Genomic DNA, 20,858 nt, shown 5'->3' on the forward strand with positions numbered 1-20,858 from the left:
CAAGGAGGGGCACCTGAGCCCAGGGGAGAATAGTGGGGCAAGGCATACCTGAGTGAGGGGCACCCGCGCCTGTTGGAGTGTAAGACACTGGAGCCCCAGGAGGGGGCAAGATGAGAGTTGAGGCCCTTGCTGAGGGGTGAGTGTGTTGGGGTCCTGGCCAAAGGGAAAGTGTGTTGGGTCCCTGGGAGAAAGGGGCAGAGTGGTCCAGGTAAACCATACGGTGCCTGAGGCCACAAGTGGGCCTGAGGCCAAGTGAGGTGGCAGAGAGAGCGAGAGACATGAGTGACAGGGGTGAGTCACTGGTCCCAAGTTGAGAGCTAGTGGGCAGTGTTACTTGGAGAGGGACCAAGGGAGGAGTTAGCCCAATATTTGGCTAATCGCCCAGCCACCACTCAGATGAGGGTTGCAGGAGAGGCCTGAGAGGCTGTGCCAGGGTTAGCTGACGCATGCAGAGTTAAGCCTGTTGGCTTTCCGGGGTCGCTCAAGGGAACAGGGCAGGGTGAATGAGGCCCAGAATGGGGTATGTATGGAAGAGGTCTGATGAGAGCAGGCAGAGTGCTAGAGGCCCCAGTGAGAGGGAGGCAGTATGCGTGAGGCCCTGTACAGGGCAGTATGAAAGAGGCCTAACACTGCTGAGTTGGGACTGGCCTCAGGCTGGAGCATAGGACAACTCACGGGAACATCTCCGAGGCATGGGACATGATAGAGGAAGGTAGGAGTCTTGTGTTTACCACCCTTGGACAGAAGGCAGCTTCCCACCTTATTAACATCTTTAATTTACAATAAGGCATGTCAGGTGAGTAAGCTGGGCAGCTTGCCCAAAGACAGGTGGGCAGGCTGGTACTGTAACTGGGCCTGGGAGTTTGCTCCCTGTCAAAATTTACATTACTTCCTAACATGGGGGAGTGAAGGAGGGGGGGGTGGATGATGCACACAGCTTGGCATAGCCACGGGGTTGCCTACTGGAGACTGGATGGAGCCTAGGTAGGGTGAAAGTGGGGTGCAAGTGGCAGGGTTTTGGGGTGACCATGGCTTGTGGGGGTTGGGGACGGCTTAGCATGAGACACCTGGTGAGGGGTGGGGACACTAGAGGCTGGTTTACTGGCAAGCAGGCGCCTCCTGCTGTAAATCATTAGGAAAGACATAACCAGGGGCAGACTGATATTTGGCTCCCCCTGCTGGAATTTGCTGGGAATTGCACACAGGACTTAATTCATTCGAAAGCCTGGTGCATGTAAACACAAACCCGATGTGCCAAAGTAAACCAGTTTAATATTTTTAATGCTTGTTAAGTTAATGAGAATTAAACACCGTGGTGTGTACCAGCACCCTAACATATGGACACCTCAGTTCCATTATGCAACTCACTTTTATTATGTGTTTTTTTCATAAGAAAGCATTTTATAAGTTCCTACTTGGACAATCTGCTATTCATCACCCCTGTGCCTTTCAATCCTTATATTTATACAGTTGAGGCAATAAGGGAAATAGGATCTACACTGCATCACATCTGTACTCCCACACTGGAAAATATTTTCTTCGTGACTGCCAAGAATTATTAAAAACCTGAGGAGCAGATGCCCTCAGAAATATACTTTCACCTTGTCTCTGGGAATACAAATGATGCATAGGCTGCATTACGCTTCTGCTTTTCCCAAGTGCTCAGAAACTCAACTTTCAGGAGCATGCTCTTTCCTACAAAATTTAACACACCTATATTTATGGAACAAAGAGAGATAAAGACTTGAAAATGTCAAGTTGAAATAAGCATTTTTTTCTCCTATTAGCCTTAGTGTCACAGTGAAAACACTCAAAGGTTTATAGAACATAATATGCTCTAAGAGAATATAATGGTATTAATAACATACCCACATAGGAAGGGAGCAGACATATCTGCTATACAGTAACAGAAAGTTAGAATTCTATCTTGTCTTGACTGATACCACTTCACTTGGACTACAATCATTCTACCCTATGTTGCAGTAGAGTGGCATGTTTACTGCCTCTCAGTAGTGTCCAAAATCTGAGTGCTGAGTTTGCAGGTTAAGAATTTTTTTTTCCACCTCCTGGTGCTGAAAACTGCATCTGACAGATAGGAGGATATATATTTGCTCACTCCGGTGACTACTGTTACAATTCATCCATCTTTTCTAGAAAGTAAGAGCTGCCTGCTGTTGATTAGGGCCTCAGAAAAGAATTGGGAATCTTGGTTCAAATTTTTCTACCTCCACTGATTTCTGGTAGTACTTTGGGCAAGTCTCTTGGCACCTCTGTGCCTCATTTATCCATCAGCAAACTAGGAATTATAACATTTACCTGCTTTGCAGGGCTGTAGGAAAGATTAATATCTTGAAGAAAATTAAGATTAATATCTTGAAGAAAATGAGATGCTGTACTAGTGAATATGGTTTCTAAGATAGTTATAATTTATGCCAAATATCTCTGGGGATATTTAAAAAAATGTGTTTCCATGTCTCATTTTATTTCATTTCACTTTTGTTAATAAAGTCCCCCCTTTCTCTAGTTTTAAAACATGTTGCCCCCTTTTTCCCCCAATAGTAAAAAAATAATAATTGAGAAATGAAAAAAATGAAAAGAGGTCGTTTTCTTGTCCCCCTTTCCCATAAAATCCCTTTATTCTTTTAATCCTTGCTTGTTTTTTGTAGAAAAATATTTGGAAAAACGGTAAATGTGAACCTGTAATTTACATCATAATTTCAAAGCAAACAAACAAGAAATGCTGGAAGAAAACACAACATTTTGAGCATTTCAAGATATTGCCACGAAAAATACCTGTGTCTTCAAACCAAATTTTTGGACTACAGAAACTTTTCTTGGAAAGATTTTGACCTGCTCTAGCAATGTGAGTGAACAACTCAATTAGAGCTTCCAGTCAAGGTGTGCCACTGAGGGGTCAAGGACTCTCCCCTCTGCTTGTCAGGCAGGCCCGGTGTTCCACGGCACTCCCAGGCTCACCATGGCATCCTTTGTACCCTCTCCTCTCCTTTAGTGGTGGTTGTCTTCCAGAGTGCACAAGTAATTGTTACTGCTTGTTGAGTGTCCTCCAGGTCCTTTCCTCAGGGGATAAAGCACATCCCTTCAACAAGTTGCTGCACAGTAGACTCAAATCGGGTTTGAAATATTTCATACTTTAAGTAACCCATGAAAGAAAAGGATAAAAGCCAAAGAAGGACCCAAATTGTAACTTGCCAGTCCAGGTCACAGTGGGTGCGTCTACAGTGATGTAGCCTGTCACTATGGCAACTTAGTGTCAGCAGGCACTAACCATGATGCCAGGTTAGTACTGGTTACTGTGCAGGTACTGCACAGTTGTTTATTACTTGCTAAAACGAGTGTTAAAAGTAAGGTGCTAAAGGAGCGAAAGCAAGTACAAAATGACTGTGCGGTACCAAATGCACAGTGGGGTGAGCATGTAGATGCATCCAGTGCCCTCACGGGGCTGGGCAGCCACGGCCTTGGCTCAATCCAGACTTTCTATCAAATTATTAAGTGGTTTTACATTCTTTCCATTGTTCATGTTACTCTGAGTATTGCAAAATGAAAGCCTTTCCTAGCACAGTTTTGCTTTACCTCCTGACCCCTGCACTGCTCCCCTATCTGGGATTCACACATCTGGCCTTCTCACCCCAAACCATTTGACAGATGAAAAGGTGCTTAGAAGGGTTTTTAAAAACAACAGTTTGGGGATTCAGATGTAGTCCTCCATTTCCTATTGGTAATTGAAAGCCAAGACTCTCTCTCGCTCACTTGTGTTTATTACCCTTTTAAAAAGGTGCTTCTGTTGTATATCAACTTCAGGATGACACATTGCCAGTAAGTCCCATTTAAATGGAAGTGAGCCAAAAACAATGAAAAATAAGATTAAAACTACAAGACTGACCCAAACCTTTGTCTCAAAGCTGAACTAGAACTAGGCTTATAGCAAAACTCTAGTTATAAACAACTCAAAACTTGAGTCAATGTTTATTTCAAACCAACGCCCAGTCCTGAACCCTGAAAAATTTGCTGGCTTTTTCTTTTCATTTTCTCATCATGCTGAGCTTCTGTCTCTATGCCAGGTCTGAAAAAAAAGAAAGGCAAAAATACTGCAAAGGAGGCTATTGGCAGGATATCATCAGTTTAATCAGAAGTGGAAGTGGCTACAGTCTCTAGAAAACGTGTCTGCAAGATTTCCAGTATCAATTTACAGACTCCCTAAATCTGGAGAAATTTCTGATTATTATCTTATCTTTCAATTCTTTCATGTAAACAGATCTTTGTAAGATTTATTCACTACACAAAAAGCAGCCATATCCTTTTAGCCTATTTGATGCATTTTGGGGCTATAATAAGAGTGAACAAAAGCAAAGACTCCATGGGAGACCCAGCTGTGTTTGCATCTCCTCTGTAACGTACTATGTTTCTTTTTCTTCTCCCAAAAATATTTTATCAAAATGGATAGGTTTCTCCAAAAAGATTTACTTTCAAGAACTCAGCATTTCCTGATAAAAAGCTATTCCAAACTTGCTTATAAAACCTGGCCCTAAGTTATTTTTAATAGGTATGCCACAGCTACAGTTTTGTTTGATGGTATCTATTGACTGCTACATTTAATCTTTTACACCTTCTACCCATGTTTTTCTTTGGTGTATTCCTAGTTTTTCCACTGTTTTCTCTTGAATGATTAATGACCATCATTTCCATAGCAGTTTTACTGCTCTTTCTAATTTTGTTTCTTTACTTATCTGTGTATCAGCTCCCATCTGTGGACCGAGTTTCATATTATGGACTCAATCCTCACATTTCTGAAGTATTCATAATTTCTATTGATACTGATACTGTGATGCCTGCTGCATGTGCAAAATAAAATCTGGAAGGAGGTTTGGATTTCAAAGCTGCTGTCTAGAAGGCAGCGGGTGTTTTGAGTGTGCAAGGTGTGAAGGGCCAGGCCTGAAGCTTGGTGCTGCCCTCTATAAAGAAACTCTATAGCCAGAGACCTATTAAATGAACAAGTTTTGCTTGAAGAAACAGGTTCTTGCTAAAAGCTGTCTGCAAATGCTTTATCCTTGATGTATATTTCTCATTTTGGCATTGCCTTTATTCCCCATGGCTGGTTACTAGGACAGGATTTACTAGTAAAATTCAGATGAGACTAGTTCAAACCTTAGTTATCGTTTTTTGACCATCCTTCTTTTTTGGCGTAATGTTCCCTCACCACCCCAGCATGGCTCTGCTGAGTTATTTATCAAATAAAGATTCCTCAGCCAACTCCTAATTGGGTTTCTCTATAAGGTCTCATACTGGGCTGTATGCAGGAGTTAATGCTTCAGTTCACTAGAATTAAAGTTTCTAGTTTTGAATTTACTGTATTTTCATGGCTTGTATAGAGCAAATGTATCGCTTGTAAAGTGGGGAGTGGGGAGAAATGAAACCTGATTTCTTTAACAGGTAATTCTGGTGTTGGACTGTCTGGAATGCCAACAAGACACAAGCTCGGGGACTGGCACTGTGGATACATATTAAAACAGTGCTTACCTGTACAATGAGAACTTGACTATCTCAAGACTAATTTGGGGCTTCTCTGCTTACAGGACTCCAGGATCTAGATAATTATGGCATGAATGCTGAAGCATTGTGATCAAATGGAAACTGGGAGCATGAATGATGCATGCCCCTGGAGGCTGGGGGGCATGGTGCCCGGCCTCAGGCAGTAGTGGCGGTGTCAGCGGTGGGGGTCTGGTGGCAGTCAGTGGTGAGCTCCTACAGCTGGCTGCAGCAGTGTCAGCAGTGGGATGGGGGGGTGGTGAGCACTGACCCACGGTCAGTGACCATCTGCAGATGGCAGCATTGGTGGCAGCCAGCGGTGATCAGGGACCACCCACAGATGCTATCGGCAGTGTCAGTGGCGGGGGGTGGGTGCGGGGTGGCAATTGGCGACTGCCTGCAGGCACCACTGGCAGTGTCGGCAATGCTTTTCACAGGGGGTTCACTGCCAATCTCAGGGGGTGCACGTGCACCTGCTTGCACCCCCTATGCATTGCCAATGACCGGGAGACAGCAGTATTCTATGCAGAGGGCAGTTTTCTGCCTTGGGCAGCAGTGGCACATGGAGCAACAGCAGCAGTGATAGCAGCTACTATTTTTGCACCCCCACAAATCTGCAACCAGGGCTGGAGCCCCGGTCCCCATCCTTAGTTATGCTACTGACTGTAGGCCACTGATTTTTTTGCCACTTCTACTCTGTGGGTGTGTCTACATGAAATACTATGTTACCGTAACAACAAGTAACTGCACTGTAGCTCATTGCTATGACAATGTAGCATCACTGGGCATGAACTGTGATGGTGAAACTACTGTGCAGAAGCAACTGAAAATAATCATGCTGCAACAGGATTGCATAGTAACGCCAGCTTAAGCAAGTACTAAATGACTGCACAATAACAACTGCACAGTCCACTGTATGTATAGATGCTCCCTGTGTGTATTAGTACCTCATCTGTATTGCCAATTATTAGAAGTACTTTCTGTAGGCATTTATGAAGAAAAGAAATCTGCAGGAGAGTTCATAATATCCCTGCATCCATACATTGAATATGTTCGATGTTTGCTTAATGTGTAAATTAATACAGCTCAACACTTGATTTTATACTGACACTAGAAGTAGAGAAAGACAGTTAGCTATGTTAATCTGATGTATTATGCTTGGATCATGAATTTCTCAGAAAAGGAATCCCGAGCTTCATTTTGCAGTCACTCTGAGTAATTCTATTCACAACAGTCTAGGTAGTATGTTCTTGTGGGCAAAACCCAATGATCAAAAGAGCTAACTTCTCTTCTTGGCTCTGTCAGTGATCTGCTGTGAAACCCCAGAGAATTCACAGTCCAAGACAAAATAGATGGGAGCATACAGAGGGTGAAATACAGGGGAACAGCAAGCCAATATTGGTCAGTATGATAGGTGGAGGCCTTAGCACACTGGGGACCCTGGCAGATGTTATATTTATTGCACAATTGACATGTTAATCACACCATAAATTGTAACATGCTACAAATTCAGCCAATTTATGGTAAAATAAAATGGCAAACCAGCCACAAAGATGTTCCATATAAAATTAAATTAAATGTAGCGCATCTTTGTAGCTAGTTGTAGTGTGCCATAATTGAACACATGGCATGTGTCCTGGACCTGGGGATGCCCTCTGTCCAATCCAGACAATCAGTTGATCATCACAATTGGTCAGGGGGAAGCCCTTGGGGTCTGGGACACTGCCACCCTCTGCCTGGTCCCCAGGATTGGGCTTGGGGCAGCTCCAAATCCATGTTGGCTAGTTCAGCCTGTGCAATCACATGATCATGATCTGAAGAAGTTTCTGTCCAATACCAAAAATGTGCATCTTTCCATGCATATGTGCCATAGCAAGACATGTGATTTTTGGCACCAGACATAAAATTCCTCAGATCTCAGTCACAATATTATGGGTGCAGAGAGAAGTGCAGCTCCCAGCTGTAACTCAGAACAATTCCTGCAAAGTGTTCTGAGTTACAACTTTACCCCAGACCAAACAGAAGTCCAGTGTTGGTTTGTGGGTGGGGGTGGGGGGCAGGGGGAAGAGGAATCTAGCTGCCTCTGCAGCCAGGTTCCCATAGCAATGGCCACGCTCTTTGCCAGTGATCACTGTTCTGAGAATGGGAGGGGTAAGGCAGTGGAGGGAGATTGTTCTTGGGGTTCTCCAGCTGGTACTGAAGGGTGAGATAGGTGAATTGAAGCCACCCTGCCTCAGGGGGGCTCCAATCCACCTGCCCCACTCTCTCTGGGGGGGCTGAAAAAATCCCACTTTTTTTCAGTGAGACTAAATAGTCTCAAAGGGGGGGGACTGTGGAATCAGAAAAAATATATGCCTTAAACTTTGACTATTTTAGTTATAAGATGACATAACCGCTTTGTGGAGAATTGCTGGCTCTGTATAGTAGAACAGATAAGAGAAAGTGTTTGTTCTTTGTAACTCCTCTGCAACTGCTTCGCTCACCGCGGCCTTGAAGATAGCAAAAAGTATGTACAACTCTGATTTGCAGGTGCAAGAAGGAGGTTTGTGAACTAACCTCGCCTCCCCCATTAGTTCCCATCCTGATTACAGCAAAGAAATAATAAAATAATATTATAGCCGCTTTTCATGCTAATTTCACTATATGATCACGTGAGTTGTAAGCAACTGTTAAAAAGTATATAAGCCTCCTGATTTTGCTCTTGGGGGGGGACCCCTTCCAAGTGCTTGGGAAATCCATGTCACTTTGGAATCCCCCCTACAGCTATAGTTTCTTTTGAATAAAAGCTTCTGCTGACCTGACCCAAAAGTATGCTGCGTGTGTTTCCACGACAATTCCTTCTCCCCAGGTGCAGCACCCTGCATTTATCTACATTGAAGCCCATCCTATTACCATCCACCCACTTCTGTAGTCTGTCTAAATCTAATTGCAGCCTCTCTCTCCCTTTGAGCATGCCTACCTCTCCCCACATCTTGGTGTCATCAGCAAACTTGGACAAGGTGTTTTCCACCCCCTCATCCAATTCACAAGTAGCCTCCTATATGGGAGGAAATTTGAAAGCCATGTCCACCTTAGCCAACTAAGCAAAAAGGGCTTTAAAGGCTAGTCTCACTCTCATAAGCATTTATATCAAGGCATGCTATAACAGATAGCTTTATTGATCAAAGAGGGAGAGAGTGAGGAAGGAATACAAAGCAATGGAAAATTGAAAGAAAACCTACTTGAGAAAAACTGTTGGCCCTTTTGATATGCATGTAGTTCGCTTAATCCTAAATTACTGGCTAAATTTCAGATAAGTTACTCACATGTTCATCCAGAGACCAATGGAGATCTGGAGGCTTATTGCTTGTTTCAGTGTCCCAAAAAGACTGACCTCCTCCAAAAAGGAATGACCCCTTTTAAGCAGACAAGGTTCTTTGGGTAAATCTGATATCTTTTATTAGGCCAATTCAAATAGTTTGAAAAATTCTTCTTAGCAAGCTTTCGGGTTAAATACCTTTCATCAGGCTCAGGAAGCATCTGCAGTTGTGCGCTTTTCCTGGCTGGAATGAATAGTAGTTTTTTACTTTACTATTTATTCAATCCAGGAAGAGCACACACCAACTACAGATGCTTCCTCAGACTGATGAAAAGTGTTTAAACCTGAAAGCTTGCTAAGAAGAATTTTTCCAGCTATTTGAGTTGGTCTAATAAAAGATATCAGATTTACCCTAAGAACCTTGTCTCCCTATGTCCTTAGACCAACACGGCTACAACCTACACCCCGACCCCTTTTAAAAGTTTTGTGACCTCATCCGTACGTCCCAACCAGAAACACGGGCTACATGATGCAGACCAATTATTTTAAAAGTTATCAGTATCCTTAGGTGGAGGGAGCAGGGTCATATAGGTTGTTTCCACAGGTATCTTGGCAGGAAACTAGGACAAAAGAAGTCTACAGCCCAACTCCCCTTAGGTGATCAGGCTTGGTTGCCAAAGCAACCAGGCAGTGTGAAGAGGAGACAGAGGGGGTTGGGCTGTCCCCTTACAGAGGACAGGCAGACCGAGGATGATTTCTTCACAGATGCTACATTTTGAAACATCTTTATCTGATACCTCAAGCAATGAGGTGTTAGATTTTCACTTGATCAGCCATTTTTGAAGCTGTCTGCAGCCATGCACTTGAGTTTGGTCACAGTTATAAATTGCTTTCTGTGGCCAGATCAGGCAAAAATTATCACTTGTGTCTGCACCCTGCCAGGGGCCTGAAAGCCTAACTACTGTCAAGCTTTTGTAGGTATAATGGCGAAGGAGAGTTGAAGTAAATTTTTGAAAAATGGTAAGAAGATGCTTTTGCAGATGGTTTTTAGGACCATCTCCCAAGATTGAGAGAGATCATGAGAGGAAACTGGAGCTTGCTGGAAAAATTAACAAATGAGAGGTGGAGAATGGCATCATGCACTGATCAGAGACAGGAGTAATAATGGGTCAGAATGCAATTTTATTTGCCAAACTGAGTCTCAGCTCATGTCATGAGTGTTGGCACAGTATAAGGTAGGGCCGCAGGGCCCTGCACCCTGTGTGTCTGTGCTGAGTGCATGGACTCACCCAGTCTTACACACAGTGGAGATTGCCCAATTCTCGCTTGTCATGTCTTTTTGTTGAAGTAGTTTTAGTTGGGATGTGTCCAATTTCCTCTGCGTATAATTCTGGATGTGTTGGGTCCAGTTCTTCTTTGGGGCTCCAACCCCCCCTACACCCCATCCTAGCTCCATCCAGGTGTCACTGCTTCTGTTGCACCCTTGTCTCTCAGTTGGCAATCCCCTTCTGTCCTTCACCCCATGGATCCATGTTTCTGTTGAGCCTGGCCTCTCACAGCTGTGAATGAGCTGGTCCTTCTACAGCTTGATCACAGTTTAATGGGCAGAAAACGAAGAATAACAACTCAGATGTTGAAGAGAACTTCAGGCAAGTCAGGGCCCCTAGAGCTAATGTTATCTCTGGGTGTGTTCATGGACCTCAATATCACTGGGTCCTTAAAGCAACCGACTGGTCCCAGGCATGCGGCTCTTGGAAAAGAAAAATAAAAAGACTGAAAAGAAAGAACTAGGTGGGCCTTTCTGGGTTCCTTTACCCCAGCTGGAGCAGTGTTCAGCCTTGGATGCTTTGGCATCTGACAATCAAAGCTTGGGTGGCACCTGCCACTTTCCCAGCATGGCAGGTCTGTCCACCTGCTACCCTTTCTCCACTCTGGCTGGTCTTAAAGCCAGTACACCCTGCCGGCATGTTTTCACTGGCGTGGCTTCTTTCCTTCCTTTTCTCCCTGGCTATAGCCCTGCTCCCCAGGCTCAGCACCAAAGCACAGAGAAGAAAACAAAGGTAAAAATGAAAGTAACCATAAACCAGAACCTTAGGAAGATGGCACTAGTGCTCCTGATTGCATCATCCCTCAGCATGTTGCCCAGCTAGTGTTGCCTGCAGTCCCTGGTCCTGCAGCCTTCTTGGTGGTGCTTGAACTAGTAGAGCCCATCCAGACTCTCAAGGCATGTTTCCTTCAGTGCCCTGGGCTCCAAAGCCTCTTTGCCAGTGTACTGATGCTCCTGGCTCTTTGCTTGTGTCCAGCATTCATCTCCTGGCCCTGGCAGCAAGCCAGAAATACCTGCGTTACCATGGGTGGGACCAAGCTTGATGAAACAGCTGCTGGTAAATCATTTCAGCTGCTGGTTTGTTCCTGATGTCAGCTCCAGCTGACTGGTGAGTCTTCTCCTGTTGAAAACTTGGGAGAGTTTTCCTTCACTTCGTTACAATGAACATGCTCACAGTCTGCAGGGAGACTACATACATAGTGTAAGGTCCTACTGCACTCTTCAGTGCATTTAAGGGGTTTACAATGTTGCCCCAAGTGACAGGTGGTTATGGAGTTTTTAGAACCACTTATGAGACTTTGACTCTAGTATTCTACTAATTTTCCATTCTCAGATCTCTCAGACAGTGGGCAGTGGTGGGCAGTCAGACTTTCAGAGCTGGTATTTCTCATGTGGCTCCAAAAAGAATTTTGCCTTTCCATTCCTAAAGGCAAAATCCCATTCCTTGAGAAGCTTGTATTTGAGAGCTCCACTCAGCCATTTCCCCTTCTACCATCTGCTTCAATAGTTTTCCTTAAGTCAGTAATGAAGGGGACAAAACTTTTCTTGCTAGCAGCTGCCCTTCTCGCTTCCTTCAGGTGCTTGTTCATTGGCTGTCAGGTTCTTTGGCTCCAATTTCTTCTTTGTTTTCTGCTCAGCATACACAGTTTTGTTAATCATCACTGAACTGAACAAAAACTGAACCTGAATTTGATTTCTTCAGGTAGTAAACTATTGCCTTTAGGGTGTGGAATGTGGAATCTTTTCTGTTGGAACAGATAGAGGTTTGACTTTACAAATTAGTCAAGGGCCTGGATCATCATGCCAGTTTCAAACGCTCCCAAAATTAGGGTTAGGATTTGTCCTTGAATACAAATTCTAAACTTAGCTCTTATATTTCTAAGAAGTCAGAGCCCAAAATCTCTTATACCAAACACATTATTTACTTTTTACATATTATAGTAGCACCACACCTGAGATCAGAAGTCTCTTGTGCTAATCACTACATGTCTAATAACCAAAGGTAGGACTGAACCCTAGACTAACTCCCAGGCCTGCTCCCAGGCCAGGGGGAGCAATCTAGAATGAGCTTCCTCCTAGACCAGAATCCCACTTCACAGGATAGATTACTGACACATGGTTAGAAACCAAAGGGGGGAGGGGGATTAGGATAGAGTGCATGGATCAAGGAAGCCATGCCTCATGGTGGGTGCCAGCCTACTGGCAATACAACTTGCATCTGGAGGTCCATGTAGAAGGACATCTTCAGGGAATGCTGGAGTACACTTTTGGAAAGTGGAAGAAAGAAGTAGCATTCACCATGCAGGGATTCAGTACAGCATGGTCCTTTTGTTGTGTTGGGGTCCCTCCTAGAGGACTGGATCCAAGCCTGTTTGTCTTGTGCTTGTACTGATCATCTGTCACCTTTTCATTTACACCTTGTTAAGAAATGGAATTTTCATTGTAAAGGAAATTTAGTCACTTCAGGCAATTTGGTCTCACAGGCACCTAAACAGGACATATGTGGAATACAGGCACATAAATTTTAAAAAGTGATTTAATCTTTGCCCAACAACCACAACACTCAGAAGGTGCCTGGGTTCAGGTGGCTCTTTCATGTTAGAATGCAAAGTTCCCTAAAGTCCTATGTATATTGAGGTTTGTTTAAAAACGCAGAAGCAATCCAGTTAGGCACCTACTTCCCGCCTAAAATCTGTTATGATTTAGTTTGGTGCTAGGGAGGCATAAAAATCCCTGGGGGGACCTAATCTGTAAGACATGCTCAGAGCACACCTAAATCACATCAATAGTGTTCCTTTTGAAGCTGGTCCTATGGTCAGCCAAAAAAGGGATATATGTAAAACAAGGAGGACAAGAGTAGGTCAGAGGGTGTGTGGTGCAGTGATGTGAATGTTGGAAAGGAAGGAAAGGTTCCCTGGGTTCTAACCTGGAGCTTTAGGCCAGTACAGACATTATACTTATTGCATGGTAAGCATGCAGAAGGTGCCCTACAGCTGTATCTGAACAGATGGTCAGGAAACATAGAATGCTGTAAAAATGGCAGATCACATGGTGCTATGCCTGGTCCATAGTTGAAGTGCTCCTTCCAGCAGTCTAGCTGCCTCTATAGGGGCTTCATAAGCCAGGGCAGAAGCGGGTAGGCTGGGCCTCCAATAAGGTATTTACATTGCTGATGACAAAATTGGGGACCTCGGGAGTGTAACAACCTCTGTCCAACAGCTGAGAACTAGGGAGTTGTGCAAGAGGCAGGCATCATCTTTATCGGTGATGTGAAAGTTGGTGGCCCAGTTGTACTTCAGACACAGGTGGTGTGTGTGTGTGTGTGTGTGTGTGTGTGCGCACCCTGGATGTCTGGCTGCGTGTGTCTATGTGCACCCTGCGTGCCTGGGTTGTGTGTGTGTGTGCACGTGCGTGCACGTGCCTTGATGCTTGGGTTCTGTGTCCATGTGTCCAAGTCCCAGACAATTGGGTTCTGGGTGTGCATGTGTGTGTCCATCCTGGATGCCTGGGTTTTCTGTGTGTGTCTGTGTGCACCCCCTCCACCCCACACACAAAAAGGATCCAGGAATTTGAGAAATGCACACATTTGGCAGGTGCAGGGTGTGCTGGGTAGCCATGCATGGGACAGCTGACTGGTGGCTCATGACCATGAAAGTGCATGGCATGACAAATCACTGCTTCATGAGGTCCAGGTAGGAGGCTGTGATGTCCTGTAGCCTTCAGCAAGACTCAGACAGGGCAGCCAGTAGGACCTACTGCAGTTTCTGGGTTTCCCTACTTGCTCGGATGTGTAAAGTGGGAAACAAAGGCATGTGGAAGTCCTGATGAGCACAGGCCACCATGCTCCCAGCCCTCTGCCAGCAGCCAGTCAGTGGTGGCTTTACCATTTGGCTCTATCTGGGAGTCTTCAGCAGCCCAGGGAGCACATGGGGCGTGCTGGGAGGTGTGAGACAGTGCTCCCTACATGTTACACTTGGCCTGTGCAGACAAGCTTCAAGTCTTACTCCACTGATGGACTAATATTTGTACTATTTGCTTCTGACCTAACCTTGAGTGCTTAGACTGAAGCTCAAAAGGTAAAGCGCTTACACCTTGGGTTTTTTGAATGCTGTACTTAGCCTTATGTGTGTATTTTAAGATTTATCTTACTCTATCCAAAAGTTTTGCTTCGTCAGGTGTACACATTGCACTGCTCTATATCCAATGACTAGTAAATGAGAGGGGAAGTGGCTCAGCTTCAAAAGTAGGGGTAGTGAGTCATCTAGATAATGCCTAGGTGGTTTGGTAATTAGAGAACCATGCTAGGAAATCAATGCAATACAGGTTTAAACCACCTCTGGGTGAGGGGAACTTAAAAAAAGGATCTTCAAATTCTTGGGCACGTGTCCTCACCACACCTTTATTGGGGATAAAATGTGGAAGGATCCCACTTTTTTTTCTGGGACTTAGGCTCAGGTATGCACGTATATAGCTATGTATGTGCCTGGCCAGCATATAGCTTACTGCACATGCTCTGCCTATTTATGCATACTTAGGCACCCATAGTGCAAAAGAAAGTGCCAAAAACCTATGTACACAACTAGAAAACTGCCATCTAGGTACACAAAAGAAAAAAGAAATCTGCTCCAAATCCCCACTATTGGAAAGTCAAAAAATGTTAAAACAAATACTTCCTTAGGGGGAACATTAACATCACTGAAAATGCATTTTGCAGTGGAAAAAGATTTTGTTTGAAAAATGTTAATGTTCTACTCTTGGTGAAGATAGCTGCTACACTGTCTGGCACAAGTTGTATCTGAATGCTGCACCCCGATTTGCAGAGTGAAATTCCCCATACATTTGGTATTCTTCAGTGTATAGGCCGGTATATAAAACACAAAGAGCACTTGCTCTCTCCAGGTTTATCAGATGGAAATAATCTACATTGTTTGCCTCTCATTTTACACCATGGGGAAATCAAGCAGATGGTGACATGGTTACCCTTAATCAGGATTTTAAAACAGTTGTATTCCATTTTATTGCCAGAGACAGCCTTGCCTCATAGTTGATAACATTAGCAGAAAATAAATGAATGGGTTGATGATATATGTTTTTCATGGCCCCTTTTCTTCTTTTGGAGGGTTGACTCTAAAGTCAGTGGGGCTATGACACCTGGGGTGCAGTGCTTTCCAAACTGCACTGACTGGAAAAAGCTTGTTTACCTTGAGTAGTGGAGTGCTGAAATCTCCTCTGCCTATACTTCATCATCATCATTTTAATAAGGGGGATCATCCTAGGAGGTATTATACTTGCCAAAGTGACACTAGAGACAAGGAAAAGATGGAGGTTCTGTTCTAACCTTCTAATCTTGCCTCTCCAATTTAATGTGGACTCAAGTTTGACATATCCATTCCTAGTCCAAAAGTATTATTTTTCCCTATTATAATTTTTTTCTTATTAAGTTTAAAACCAAATCCTTTTTCTTCTTGCCCCACTCCTGTACAAATCCAGTCCATTCACAAACTTTGGAAAATAATCCAGGAATGGAAGAATTAAATTAGGCAGTGATTTACAGGTGAGTTAATGTTTGCTCTCATGTTGTTGTTGCAGGAGGGGAAGTGAAAATAATGGATACCTTCCTTTTCCATTTGTTTGGAATAGCAGGCCCTGCTGTACTCTCCTCTCTTCTGTCTAATAGAAAGGAATGGCTGGTTTTCAGTTTTGGTCCCTATGATTGCTTTCTTTTGAAATATTCCAATGGATCTAGTTGAAAATGTAAATTATTTTTCATGATAATTAAAACAATATATATTTTATGTTCCAAAATTTTGCATCCCAAAAATTCAGATTTTCAATTAATATCATAAAAGGAGAAAAAAATATTTTTAACAACCATTGTTGGTAAAAGACACAGGCTTTTTTTCATTGGGGAAAAAACTTGGAAAATTACAATCCAAATTAATTTTTTTCAGTAAAAAATGATCACTCCAGGAAAAAAAAAGGAAAAAGACAAAAATTGAGACATAAAAGGTCAGCTAGCTCTCTACATTCTACTTCCCTGCTAACATCCTCCCACTCCCCCACCCTTCTCAACCTTATTTATTTAGGACTTGCCTATGTATAAAAAAGACACCTATTTAATTACCACATTTACTTGATGCATTTACACCACTCTCTCCTCTTCTCCCCCCAAAAAGAGATATGTTCTGGATTTTTTTTTCTTTTGAAAAAAAGGAACAGACAGTGGAGGAACACACAGTCTCATTTGTTACTGCAGGTGTTGCAGACTTAGGCCATGGGAAGCAGGGGCAAAGTCCTCTTGTCAGACTGGCTCTCCTCTCCTGTAGGAGACACTGCTACTGCAACAGCTATAAGGTTGACTCTGTCACAGCTACAGCTTAATTATGTGAAGACCAGTATTGTAAACGCCTTAATTCAGCAGGGCCTGTGAGAGGGTTAATCCAGTAGCTGTTGGCTTTGCAGTAGGTGAACGGGTACTGAGGTTGAGAAGGGGAATCCTGCCACAGCCCTATGTGGCCCTGGGCCTCCAGTCTCTTGTAGAAATCAGTTTACTCCTTTAAGACACACACCCTTGTCATTCATCACTATTTTGGGGGGGGAAGGTGCATGTGATATGCAAATAAATACAGTATAAAGTAACAGCTAAAGCAGCATAAACTTCCCTAGTATGGATACAGTTATACTGGTATAAATGTGATTTACATCTGTATCTTAATCCTATAGGATGTGGCAATGCCAAAAATTGACATCTTTATTCTCGTATAACTGTTCACACCAACTATATTTATATAAAGTTACCATTCAAGCCAGTATAATTACTAGGGCGGTGCGAAGCTTCGGTCTCTGATTCAATTTGGCAGAATTTAGACCCAATTCGGTGGCTGAATCTCCAAATCCAAATCAAATTAGGAAACCCTTTAATCTTTCCGAACTGAATCGGAACCCTCCAAATTGATTCAGAAAGATTCGGAGATTCGGACGTAGACACAGCTTTAAACGTTTTTTCTACATACCTCAAGGTACCAGGTGGCTTATGAATGCTGTGATGTTGGGGCAGATGGAGCATCCCACAGGAGCATGGAGGGGTCCCCAGCATGCTCAACAGCAGACCCAGAAGTGGACCAGAAGCACTTCTGGTCCAATTCTGGGTCTGCTGGTGGGGATCCCTGTGCCCGACCCGGCTCGGCAACTGGGGCCTCTTGGGGTGGGGCCCCGGGGCGGGACCTGGGGGCCTTGTGGGTGGGGGGGGGGGGGGGGGAGCCGGGGGCCCCCCTGCTGCCTATCGCCAAGTCGAGTAGAGGGTACCAGGGGGGGCCCCAGTGTACTCCCCAGCAGACCCAGTAGTGGACTGGAAGTACTTTTGGACCACTTCTAGGTTCACCACTGAGCATGCGGGGGTCGGGAGGGGTGCACTCCTGTGGGATGTTCCATCCATCCCAGCATTGCAGCATTCACGAGCTGTGCCTGGTACCTCAAGGTATCTGGAAAAAAACATTTAAAGCTGTGTCTATGGCCGAATCGCTGATTCTCCAAATTGGCATTGAATCTTCAGATTTGGATTCGGCTGAATTGAATTGGGGACAGTCATCCGAATCAATTAATTGAATCACTGGGATTTGGGCCAAATCCAAATCTGAAACAAATAGGGCCCATTTCACATACCCCTAATAATTACTGGATGAGTCTACATGAGATGCTGACTATGCAGTAACCAGATCATACTGTGCAGTAGTATGTTACAGCGCAGAGTGCTAAGACACTGTTTCACACTATTATTAGGCTACTCAGCAGTAGCATCTCTTAAAGGACATTTGCCAGTTACTGTGTATTTGTTTAGTACTTGCTTAAACAAGTACTAAATAAATGCACAGTAATCACTCACTGGCTGGGGACAGACATTACACATTAATTGGTTTAAGTGATCAGAAACTGGTTTAAACCTGTAACAGAACAGATGTTCACTGCACATAAACCAGTTTGAAAATGGCTGAAACCGATTTGAGATAAACCTGGTTGAATGTAGTATCAGACTTAACTGATTTGGCTCAAACTGGTTTATGCAATGTCTGTCCCAGACCCCTCGCTGGTTTAAGCTAAACCAGAAACCCCCAGCATCCTGGCATGCTCACTGGGCTGGGTGGGGCTCTGTGCTCCACAGCAGAGCTGTCCCCTCCTCACTGCTCCCTGGCTGGAGCTCTTGCAGAGACTTGCAGGCATAGCAGGGTCTGCTGGTTTCCCCATGCCCCACTCCCCTCCCTCTCACCACTTGCTGCTTAAGCAGAGATCCCTTCCTTCTCTCTTCAACAGCACAGACTCTAGCCAGCATGTGGGATGCTAGCTGATGCTGTGTAAGGCACATAGGGCAGCGTCTGCTTCAGGCTTTTTGGAGGTAATCAACAACTCAGATGCTAATGTCCCTGCATTCCTTCCTTTGGAAAAGGCAGACAAGGTACTTTGGATGAATTTGATATCTTTTATTAGACCAACTAACTAGTTGGAAAAAATGTTCTTAGTAGCTTTTGGGTTTAAAAACCCTTCATCAGGCTGAGGAAGCATCTGCAACTGCTTTGCGCTCTCCCTGGATGGAATGAATAGTAAACAAGCCGGAGGCTGGTATGCATTTTCTTTTGGAAAAAGCTGTTTAAGAAGAGCTTTTAATGAGTGAGGCTTTATTTTCTGATGGGGTGTTAAATGCTGATAACAGAGCTGATAAATGCTCTGTTATCAAGGGGGAGGACCCTTCTCTAATCACAGTGTCCTGAAGGGGCCTGACCACACCCCCCTCACCTCAGCCCTGTGCCAGGGAAGGGAGGGCTGGTCTAGCACCCCCTGGAATCTAGCCTGAGCCACTGCAGGCACGTACCTGTATATCTGGGGTGTCTGTCTGGTTACAAAACTGACTGAGCCTAGCCAGGTTAGACTAACCTACGAAGATTGAATCAATTCAGGCTCAGGCTTTTTGAATGTCTGTCCCTAGCCACTGTGATATAAAATTCAATCTTAACATCATTGCCTAAATATTTTTCCCTACTTAAAAGGATTTGTCAGTAGAAGAATACTGGTAAACTGTAATGTAAACCCTCCCAGTGTAAATATGGATTATGAAACTCTTTTTCAACTTCCCTATTGGCATAAACTATACCAGGAAAAGCACTACACAAGATTTTTTCCCTCCATAACTATGTTTGTTTGGGATGGATGAATTTTCCATGCTACTAATTTCCACGGATGTTCTAGCAAAGCACTGCATCAGGCCAAGTGAATTTCCAAGCATAATGCAAAGCATTCTCAATCAACACAACATCAAGAAAGGGTAATTTAAAATCTATTTAATTTTTATGTTCTTCATCAATTTCTGCCTCTGAAGCACTATGGCTTTGATCCAGTACAGCAATTAGGCATGTGCTTAACTTGAAGCACATAAGTAGTGCCTTTGAATCCAACAAGATTACTCATCTGCTTAAAGCTAAGCATGTGGTTAAGTAGTGTTCTGGATCAGGTCCGGAATACTTAACAGCAGGCCTTCAGGGGAGCCACTGCCAGCAGGGATTGAGTCCTGGACCTCTGATTCTAAAGGCATCAACCTCTATTGCCTAAACTAAGTGACTCAGCCAGTTCAGTTAGCACAGGGGCAGTAACAGACTTGTAAACCTCTGGATAAGGATTAGTCCTTAGTAGAGAACAGAATGCCAGATGACCCAGCCTTCATCAACATAGTCAATACAGTTGAATGACTAGTGTCAGAAAGGACATTATTTTATAAAGTGCTATTTTTAGTGAATTAGCCTGTGCAACCTGGGTTTGGCAAAATGATGGCCATTCATCTATTTTGTTAGTAAGAAACAGTTGAGTTATTTTCTGGAACTGGATAGCTTAAGCAAGAGCAACTTGTGCCCCAAAAACAAGCATAAGCCATTGTCCAAAACAAAGGTACACTAGGGCATGAGGGTTTTGCTGGTTGTTCATAGATTCATAGATTTATACATGTTAGGGTCAGAAGGGACCTCAATAGATCATCGAATCTGACACCCTGCATAGGCAGAAAAGAGTGCTGGTTTCAGATGACCCCAGCTAGATGCATATCCAACCTCCTCTTGAAGACCCCCAGGGTAGGGGAGAGCACCACCTCCCTTGGGAACCCGTTCCAGACCTTGGCCATTCTAACTGTGAAGAAGTTCTTCCTAATGTCTAGTCTAAATCTGCTCTCTGCTAGCTTGTGACCATTATTTCTTGTAACCCCCGGGGGCGCCTTGGTGAATAAAACCTCACCAATTCCCTTCTGTGCCCCCGTGATGAACTTATAGGCAACCACAAGGTCGCCTTTCAACCTTCTCTTGTGGAGGCTGAAGAGGTCCAGGTGCTCCAGTCTCTCCCCATAGGGCTTGGCCTGCAAGCCCTTAACCATACGAGTGGCTCTTCTCTGGACCCTCTCCAGGTTATCCACATCCCTCTTGAAGTGTGGCACCCAAAACTGCATGCAGTATTCCAACTGTGGTCTGACCAGCGCCCAATAGAGGGCAAGTATCACCTCCTTGGATCTGTTCGTCATGCATCTGCTGCAGCACAATAAAGTGCCATTAGCTTTTCTGATGGCTTTGTTACACTGCCAACTCATGTTCATCTTGGAGTCCACTAGGACTTCAAGATCCCTTTCCACTTCCGTGCCACCCAGCAGGTCATTTCCTAGGC

This window comes from Alligator sinensis, unplaced genomic scaffold (genome assembly GCF_000455745.1).
Source record: "Alligator sinensis unplaced genomic scaffold, ASM45574v1 scaffold675_1, whole genome shotgun sequence".
Taxonomy (NCBI): Eukaryota; Metazoa; Chordata; order Crocodylia; family Alligatoridae; genus Alligator; species Alligator sinensis.